The sequence below is a fragment of the Lipotes vexillifer genome, unplaced genomic scaffold (genome assembly GCF_000442215.2).
Source record: "Lipotes vexillifer unplaced genomic scaffold, Lipotes_vexillifer_v1.1 scaffold1152, whole genome shotgun sequence".
Lineage (NCBI taxonomy): Eukaryota > Metazoa > Chordata > Mammalia > Artiodactyla > Lipotidae > Lipotes > Lipotes vexillifer.
Window position 1 is genome coordinate 656255 of NW_006785353.1, and position 10539 is coordinate 666793.

Here is a 10539-nt window from a genome sequence, read left to right on the forward strand (position 1 = left end):
CACACCTCAGTTTTCTGGACTTTCCCAGATGAGTTAAGAATTTTCTCTCGTACGTTCCTGAATGACATAAATGAATTTATTGTAGTTCTGACCTCACAGCTCTCTTTTTGGCCCCTCCTACTCATGGTGTAGGCAGATGAGATTTTTTTCCATTTTTAATTGAAAATTTCATTGTGTCTGCCTTCTGATCTATGTTTTCCCACTGATGTATTTCCTGCCTACTTCTCCAGTCTCTCTCCTTTCATTCTTCTCTTAGTTCATTACACACTGCTCCATTTTCCTTCTGCCTTCTGAGCACACAGAACCCTTTCTCAGTTTTATCCTGGTGGTTCTCTCTGCCTGGAATGCCCTTCCCGGGCTTATTGAAAGGCAGACTCATACTCATTGCTTTAGGTCTCACCTCAGCTCTCACCTGATGAGAAACGTCTTCCAGGATCGCTGCTGCTATAGTGGCCTCCTCCCATTACTCTCTATCCTGACACCCTGTCCATATCCTTCTTAACACTATCCATATGAATGGATCTCAGTTATTTGTTTAATAGTCTCTGCTGATTTTCTTGAATGCAAGCTCACTGATGGTTAGGATTCTGTCTACTTTTTTCACTCCTCTGGCTCTAAAGCCCAGCATGGTGCTCAGCAAATCTATTGATTGACTTAATAAACAGTAATGGCCACATGTTGCTATTTGCTTCTTTCTCTGTGGATACCAGACTGTGGAGATAGATTTAGAGGATACATGTTGTATACCGCTAACTTTAGTACCACTAAGAAGCGTGATATCATAGATAATTAAATTATATTTTGCCTTGAATATAAACATGACAAGTTAAAAAAATGCATCATGTTATAAGGATGCAAAATGATTTTAAATGAAATTATGAAAAAGATGAATCATAAGGTTCATTTTTTGATACCTTTCTGATCGAGTCTGAGGCTATCTTGTGAATTGGGAATGGAGACAAGTCCTGCATGAAGGTTAGCATCAGAAAACCTGAGTCCTCTGACATTTGGATGATGCGGTGCAAGGAGCTGGCTGTATCCTTATGGTTACTGGTCTTGGTTCTATTATATAATTTGGAGATTGAAGGAGATGATGACCCATTGTAAGGTGCCAAGCAGAGAACGTGCCTGAAACAACCCAGGGACCCAGTAAATGTTAGCCCTTGTATTTAAGATGATTAACAACATAAATTAATTTCTGATATAGACTAAGAGTAATAAAATCCAAGTTCAGAAAAAATTCACTTTTAAAGATTCAGCTTTTTGGTTGTCAATTTTTCAATATTTTCAAATTCCAGAAATAAAATGATTTTGTTTTCCTCAGGGTATTATCACTTTAAAAATGTTGCAAAAGTAGTTAATAGGTAGAAACATTTGTCTTTTTTGGTGAAAAGAGTTATTTTCATGTATTTCATTTTTAACTATTATTTATCAGTTTTCAAATTATGAGACTACAGCTGTGTGGGGAGGGATCTACTTTTATTATTCAAATCTCAGAAGAAATACATGCTTTTTAATAGCTAACTTTTATATCAAGACAATAAGTTAAAATGGATTTCTGGTCTCCTGATGTCATTAAAAATATTGTTTTAATCAATTTTGGCGTCACCAGCCTCCGAGGCAGCCCCCAGTGATCCCCACCTCCTACAGTTCACGCCCTGGTGTAGTCCTCTCTCACATGATCCCAGAGCTGGTCTGTGTGACCAATAATGACAGAGATGACGGCATGTCACTTCAGAGAGTAGGTTATAGAAGCTCGTGCCTTCCATCTCGGCCACACTGGGAAAAATGAGCCGCCCTTTTTTTTTTTTTTTTTTTTTTTTGGCGGTACGCGGGCCTCTCACTGTTGTGGCCTCTCCCGTTGCGGAGCACAGGCTCCGGATGCACAGGCTCAGTGGCCATGGCTCACGGGCCCAGCCGCTCCGCGGCATGTGGGATCTTCCCAGACCGGGGCACGAACCCATGTTCCCTGCATCGACAGGCAGACTCTCAACCACTGAGCCACCAGGGAAGCCCTGAGCCGCTATTTTGTGAGCAGCTGTACAGAAGCCCAAGCAGCAACAAAGTGAAACCTTCTCTGGCCAATAGCCATCAAGGAACTGAGGTCTGCCAGTAACAATGGGAGGTCTTGGAAACAGTTTCTCTAGCCATAGTTGAGGATCGAGATAAGACTGCAGCCATAGCTGATGCAGTGTGCAACCTCATGGGAGATGATGGAGTCAAAACCACTCAGCAGACCTGTTCCCATATTTATGACCCACAGAAACTGTGAGATAATAAATGTTTATCACTCTAAGCTGCCAAGGTTGGGGGTAATTTGTTAAAGATAATTAATACCAGTGTTGAATCTGACTTATGTGGTATATTGCATATTTGAAACCCAGTGTTATACATAGTAGAATATTTATAAAAGCCAAAAAGTCAGACACAAAGAAATTGTATAATGAAAAGAAAAAAAAGGAAGAAAATAAGATGGGCTGAGTAGAGGTTTTGGTCATATGTCTGTGGCTGTGATAGAGTTTAGAGATGGTAGCAGATTGGACTGCACTATACCACTTCTATAGAGCAGAAGTCTGAGCTATAACCTTTGAGTGTTCCCTTTTATAACTTTAAGGCAGTTAAATCATGTTTATGGAATTAACACTTTCAATGGTCTTTTATAGATGCTTTTCTCAAATTGTCAAGCTTTCTCCAATGAGTCTATGTTAATTTTGTAATCAGAAAATATAAGTATTATTTTTGTTTAACTTAATCAAGTTTTAATATACTCAAAGATCTAAGTTATTTAGCACCTCTGGAGTTAGGAATTAGAACTGAATAATTCAATTGTCTATGGCAGATTTTACCCAAATGTGATACCTGACATCTGGTTCTAGGTCCTCTTTATTTGAGAAATGTTTAGAATAACTGAGCATGTTTATCTTAGAGAAGAGATAATTTGAAGAAATATGAGAGCTGTTTCCAAAAATTTCAAAACTGTTATATACCATAAGAGATAGACTCTGTAATAGAACTCAAATAGTTATATGTTGATACCAGGAATAAAGTTAGAATCAAGTCACAAGGCAACACTTTCAGCTCAATATGAGGAAGAAATCTTTGACATAACTAAAAACACTAAAATATTCTGCCGTATGAGATTGTGAGGTCCACACCACTAAAGGGAAGTAAATGGATATTCACTCACTCTTTACTGGACATCTTCATGAGGGCCTGAAATAGCATGTCAGTGATCAAAGGGATGCCTCAATGGCCCTAGATTCTGTCATTGGTCAACAATCAATATTTTAATATAACTGATTAAGTGGACTAGTGATGCACACATCACAAGAATCTTTGTTTTAGGTAACATTCTTGCATTAATTCTTTGACGGCATTACCCAAATATATGAAGATGTGTAAATGCTCTCCCACATCTGTTTTTCATGACCTAGATCTACTTCATTGGCTCCTGTAGCTGAGAGAGTTTCTGAGGGAGCTGATGGAACTAAAAGAAGATCTGCAATTAACCAGGGACACAAGGACTGGCTGGGCTGGACCTCCACGGCACATCTCTGCTTGTTTCTGTCATCTCCCTGGTTGCAGACAAGGGTTCTCAACATGGTCCCAACTTCTCATCTACCTAGCCCTGTAGTTCCAGAGGGAAGACCCATATCACCTGAAGCTCTGGATCAGTACCTCTGAACAGATTTGTCTGGCTTGGTTCAAATGTCCATCCTTGAACCAATAACTCTGTCCAGAAAATGGGAAAAAAATATGATTGGCCTTGGTTCATGTATCCTTCCTATAATTGAAGCACAAGGGACAGACTATCAGGAGTTAGGAAATGCATGTATATATCAAAATCAATCCCTATTTCAGACCACAGTAATCTCTTATTTTTTACCCTTCCATTTTTGTTGTTGTTATTATGCAATTTTGTAGAGTTATAAACATTATAGACAAATGTACTGGAGCTACCTATAATTGAAAAATGTATATTTATTTTCTCTCCATAAATTATTGAGGTGTTTCTGCTATGTAATACATTTTGAAGTTTCACCTACTTTAGAGGGATATCATTCTTTTAATCATAAGGCACTCAGAGTTGCTTTCTTTTAACTTTCTGAGTAGTGTTTTTTTTTTTTTTTCTGGTATGCGGGCCTCTCACTGTTGTGGCCTCTCCCGTTGCGGAGCACAGGCTCCGGACGCGCAGGCTCAGCAGCCATGGCTCACGGGCCCAGCCGCTCTGCAGCATGTGGGATCTTCCCGGACCAGGGTACGAACCCGTGTCCCCTAGCATCGGCAGGCAGACTCTCAACCACTGCGCCACCAGGGAAGCCCCTAACTTTCTGAGTAGTTTTTAAATAAGCATGGCAAAATCAATCTTACTGAAAGATCTGATAATTAACAAGCACTGACCTAAATCTTAACAGCATCTCCCATGGCATACAATGCCAATCACATGCTCTGCCAGAGAAATTCATGAAGTGGGTCCAAGAGATACTTCCGTGAGACCTGACCAGGTGCCTCCTCAACTGGGTCCAGCCTCTGTGAAGGACACCTTAACTCAGACAGAGGAAGTGTTACATTAGAGATAGTCTGTACTGCCACAGTGCATTCTGAATTATTTTTTAACTTTACCATGATTTTACTATTTTTCGTGTAGCTTTTCATAATGGAGATTTTCTGACATTATGCTAGTTGAGCTACTGAATGAAAGGATATCTTTATATATACCCTAAATTTGATGGGATTCAGACCTAGGTAAATATGGAACAATTGTAGTAAACACATAGATACAATTATTCCTTAGTATTCAAATTTCATAAAAATAATAGCTGTAAAACACAAAAAATAACTTTCGTTTACTTCATCCCTGTCTTCTAACATCATAACGTTAAGAATTTATGAGCTAAAACATAAACTATTTTTGATGAAAACACTATAAAATTTGATAAAACTTTATAAAATATTAAAACATGAACTATGACAATATTAACTCTATGAGTTAAAACATGAAGTATTTGGAATATTCCTCCTACTGAGTACTTATGCCAGTGGGATTTGTCTGAATCAAGAGTAATAGCTCTACTGAAATATCTTAATTGTGTGTCTGGCTACAGTTCAAACTTCTCGCCGTATGAGACGCAAACCCTCCCTCAGGCAATCCTGGTTTCCTGGTTAACCTGGAAAATGAATGCAGATGACTTAATAGATAATTGACTTTGTGTAGAGGGCATGATGCTGGAGAACCATGGCTTTCCCAGCCAGTTGTTTTTAAACATTCTGGGAAAATTTACTCATTGTATAATTTTTTTACTACTCAGAACATCTTTGTGTGACACCAAATGGTATTGGTCACAGTTTTCCACTTATGTACACAGTTGTTCATATTTTAAGGAGTATATCTCATTTATTCTAATTTATTAAGAGTGAGTCAGGGCTTCCCTGGTGACGCAGTGGTTGAGAGTCTGCCTGCCGATGCAGGGGACGCGGGTTCGTGCCCCAGTCTGGGAAGATCCCACATGCCGCGGTGCGGCTAGGCCCGTGAGCCATGGTCGCTGAGCCTGCGTATCCGGAGCCTGTGCTCCGCAACGGGAGAGGCCACAACAGTGAGAGGCCCGCGTACCGCGCCCCACCCCGCCGCCCAAAAAAGAGTGAGTCAGAGACTGTTTCGAAATATCTAAAGATCTGTTTTATATATATATATATATATATATATATATATATATATATATTTTTATATTCTTTTATATATATATATATATATATATATATATATTCTTATATTCTTATATTCTTATATATATACTCTCTATATATATATTCTTAAATTTATACATTCATAAAACAGGTCAAAACTTAACTTCTATTAAAACACTGGAAATAGTTTTAAATATAATGAAAGCCTTCCACTTAACTGCTTTTCATAGATGTTTATTACTTTATTCATTTACCTAAATATTTTAAATTATAGCTAAATTAGAATAATTTAGAATATTATTTAATATTATTTGAATTTGCACAATTGAAAATGTTGCCATGCATTATTAATAAATGAATATAGAATAATATCATTTCTTCTTCATTCACTGACACGCTTTTTGATATTTTTCAATCAATGAAAACTATAAAAATATGCACTCAATTTACAGATTTTTATTGAAAAAGTAAAAAACTCATTTATAGCGAATATGCTACTGAAATATTTTCTACATCTGACTAACTGGTGAAGCCTTAACAAAAAACACAATTTAATTTTTAAAAGATATTAGCAAGTAATTGGTGCAAGCATCAAGATAAATAGGAAGATATTTTAAAATTCTGGGACCCACCTTCTAAAAATAGGGTGAGAGACTTCATAAATTTTAACATTATTTTATTCCATCCTGGCTTTTTAATTCCTTTCTTTCACTGTTTGTCTTCTTCATTTGTCCATTTATATTGAGGGCTCACTCAAGCCATACGATGAGCTAGCCTGGGATTAAAAAGACAAATGAGATACACACAAGATCAGATTGAGAGGATATCAAGTTTATTGGGAGAAAAGAGGTCAAAGTCTTAAGAGGATAGGTGTTGATAGGTTAATCACAATTATATTGAGGTTACCAGAAAAGTGTCAGATTGTAGGTGAAGAGGAAAATTATAATATGTATGTGAACATATAATACTACCGTTGTTGCTTGCTGACTGCACTTACTTTAGGTTCTTCCCTCATCCATTCTCTGTACTTCTCCCTTGACTCCCAGACTATTAGACTGGTTTTACTACCCTCTTCTTCTATACTTCAATTCTTCCTTTTTCAGAATTATCAACTTTCTCCCTGTACCTAGAGTCTTTTCTACACATGCACTTATGCCTCACTTCTTATTTCAAATAAAGAGAATCTCTTCTCTTGCTCATGGCTAATCTCTATACATTTGTTACAGATCCTGTCTCCTTCCACCTTTGTCCAGGCTTCATCCACTAAATTGTTCCCCTCGCATTATGAGTCTCTCATTTCTCCCTCTCCTTTCTTTGTGAGTATATATATACACTCAACTCTTTCATCATTAAAAAAAATTTTTTTGGACTCTTTTCCTATCACATTTTTCTTCTCTTAATAGTCAAAATTATTCTTCATATATCATTATTCTTTATCCTCCTGACCTTCCCATTCAGTGTTCTACTTAACTACAAACTGACTTCCTGTCTCCACCCCACCATACCAGTGAAACTACTGATGGTAAGATGATCAAATCCAAAGAATACTTTTCAGTGTTTATTTAGCACCTTTGCCCTGCTGCATTTGACACTCACAAATAATAATTCTCCTCTAAAGTGCCTCTTGGTTTTTTCCTTTTTTCTTCCTCACCATTTTTCCCTGGTCATCGTCACTGGATTCCAAGAGCTTCTTAATGTTATGTTTACCAAGATTCTTTTTTTTGTAGGGGGGAGGGTCCTCTTCTACTTGCATTTTACTTTCTTTCTCAGGCATTTCATCTACACCAATTACTTCAAATGCACCAAAGAACTAAAACATTTCTAAGTCTCTTTCATCGCCCAGACTACTTTCCAGAGCTTCAGATTTATAAGCTGTGGGTCTATAAGACATATCCATCTACACATCCTTTATGCACTGTCAATGCTACCTACATATAACAGAAATAATTGTTGTTATCCTCCATCTTGTTCTTCTTGCTGTATCTCCTAAATTGATGAAGGACACCACCTTCCACTGAGTCACAAAAGGCAGACATTCAAGGACTTCCTTGATTCCTCACCTTTCCTCCATCTCCATTCCAATCAACAGTCCCTTTCATGCGCTCATCCTCAATGTATCTTGAAGCTGTTTCTGCCTCTACCTCTACTACCATTCTCTTAGATGAGTTTTTCGAATCTATCACATGCATTGCTGCATGATCACTTCAATTACTTTTATTTCTAGCCTTCTCTTTTTAAAATCATTTAGCCACAATAGATAGATTAATCTTTTCTTTTAAAAACAAAAATCTAACCATATCATCCCCCAACTTAAGATCTTCTTCCAACTTTCCTCCTGAACAGCAGGATAAAGTGCAAACTACTTGTCAAGTGACCTTAAGCTCTTAGTGTCTGGCCTCTGCTTACCTTTCCAACTTGGTTTCTCTCAGACTTCCTCATATGAACTTTTTACTCCAGCCAAAAACATGTTTTCACCTATTTTAATGCAACTAGGCACTTGTCCTATCATCACAATATGAGATTCAGAGACTTACTACCTTCATATCTTGGTGACATTTATGTCTTCTTAGTTAGGTCACAATCCTGTCTTGGTTTCACATAACCTATGAACTAAATTATGAAGCTAATCACCACCATCTCCTCTTCCATCTTCACGCTAGCTGAGAGGCTTCCTCCAGTGAAAAAAATTCAAGGTATAAGGGAATAATCTACAAACTTTCTAGATCACAGTTAACATCTACCTGTATGTGTGTCCATATACTTTTTTTTCCTCTGTAGTTGTGATAAACTGTTTTTCCATCTAAGAGCCCAGGTATTTGGATTCTACATCTCATACTATCTTGCTTACTTAATGAAGTGGTTCAAGAAATGTTCTTCTGCCTCTCTTACATTATCATTTTTACCTTCTTAGTTGAATCATTGCCATAAACGTACAAACATGTAAGAAAATATTTTCTTCTGCTATCACATTCTAGCTTCCTTCCATTTTTCTGGGAATATCTGAAAATACCTGCTATCTCCAATTTCACTCATACCATTCCCTCTTACACTCACTCTAAGCAGACCCTCATTCTTACCACTTCAAAAAAACAGCGGCCTTCCCTGGTGGCGCAGTGGTTGAGAGTCCGCCTGCCGATGCAGGGGACACGGGTTCGTGCCCCGGTCCGGGAAGACCCACATGCAGTGGAGCGGCTGGGCCCGTGAGCCATGGCCGCTGAGCCTGTGCGTCCAGAGCCTGTGCTCTGCAGCGGGAGAGGCTGCAACAGTGAGAGGCCCGTGTACAGCAAAAACAAAACAAAACAAACAAAACAAAAAACCCCAGCTTTTATAAAGATCACTGATATTGCTTAATTCTCAGTCTCCATCTCATTTACTCTATCTGTAGGTTTAACTCAGCCACTCCCATTTACTTTAAGAATTCCTCCATTTAACTCCCCAGGCTCTACTGTGTCTTGGCTTTCCTCCTACATTCTAGGTTGTACCTTCTTATCTAACCCCCAGCCCCCATTGTTGAGGGGAGGCAAAGTGTTCTCCTCACCTGCCAATCTTCTAAATATTGGGGTTCTTGGACTTCATTTCTTTTAATAATACTCCCAAAGTTTTCTCTTCCATCCTTATGGCTTTCAATATCATCTGTGTTCTAAAAATTGACATATATATTCCCAGCCAGACCTCTCCCCCGAACTCCGTACTCACATATACAACTGTCTTCTATTGAGTATCCAATAAGTATATTACGTTTAACATTTCCAACATCCAATTATTGATGAAGAGATGACTATGGCCTTCGTTCTTTTCCATAGAGTTTTCCTTTCACCTCCCCTCCCAGTTTTCCTCATTTCAGCATATGGTAATTTTATTCTTTTGATCATTTAACTCAAAAACCTTGGGATTATTGTTGGATCCATCTCACACTTGAGTAATTTCTGTCAGTTCCACTTCTAAAATATATCCTGAATCTGGCCACCATGCTTCTCCATCACCTCTAACACTACCTATACCACTCTTTTCACTTGCTAAGATTTTAACAATTGCCTTTTAATTGGTCTCCTTGTTTTTATTATTTTTCCTCTACAAACAATTCTCAACTCAGCAGCGACAGTTCCTTATCTAAAATCTAGGTCAGGTCATAGAGGCAACCTAGACTCATGGTCAACAGCATGGACCCTGCAGATAGACATTCTGTGCTCTACTACTTACCCACCATGTAACCCTGCATAGGTTACTTAATCTCGCTGGCTTCTGTTTATTTACCTATAAAATAGAAATAAAAATGTGATAAACATTAAAGTTGCAATGAAGAATGTTACTTGATATGTGTAAAAAGCTTAGGATAATGTCTGGCATATAAGTTACTTAAGTAAATTAAAGAAATATTGTTTCTCTGTCCTAAGCCCTTTGTTGGCTTTCCTTTCCACTTTTATAGTGGGTCCTCAGGTCTTTCATAATCCCAGTCCCCTCAAACTCTCTGACATCACCCTCTGGCAGTTTTCTTCCATTACACCATTAGAAGTAAATCAACATCCTTGTTGCCCTAAAACACAGGAATCTTGCTTGACTCAGGAACTTTGTACTTGATGTTCACTCAGTCTGGAATGCTACCTCCCTACTACTCCCACCCCACACACATATCTTTAAAGATCACTTCCTCAGTTTCTTTATTCAAATGTCATATTCTCAAATGTCACCTTCTATTATATAAAATATCAATCTCCTATCCCAACTCTGGAAATTACTTCTTTCCTACTCTGCTTTATTTACCACCAAAGCATTTATTGAAAGCTAATATATTATACACAAACATCTCTTATTGTCCAAATATATTTAATTTATGAAGGCTATTAGGAATAGTAC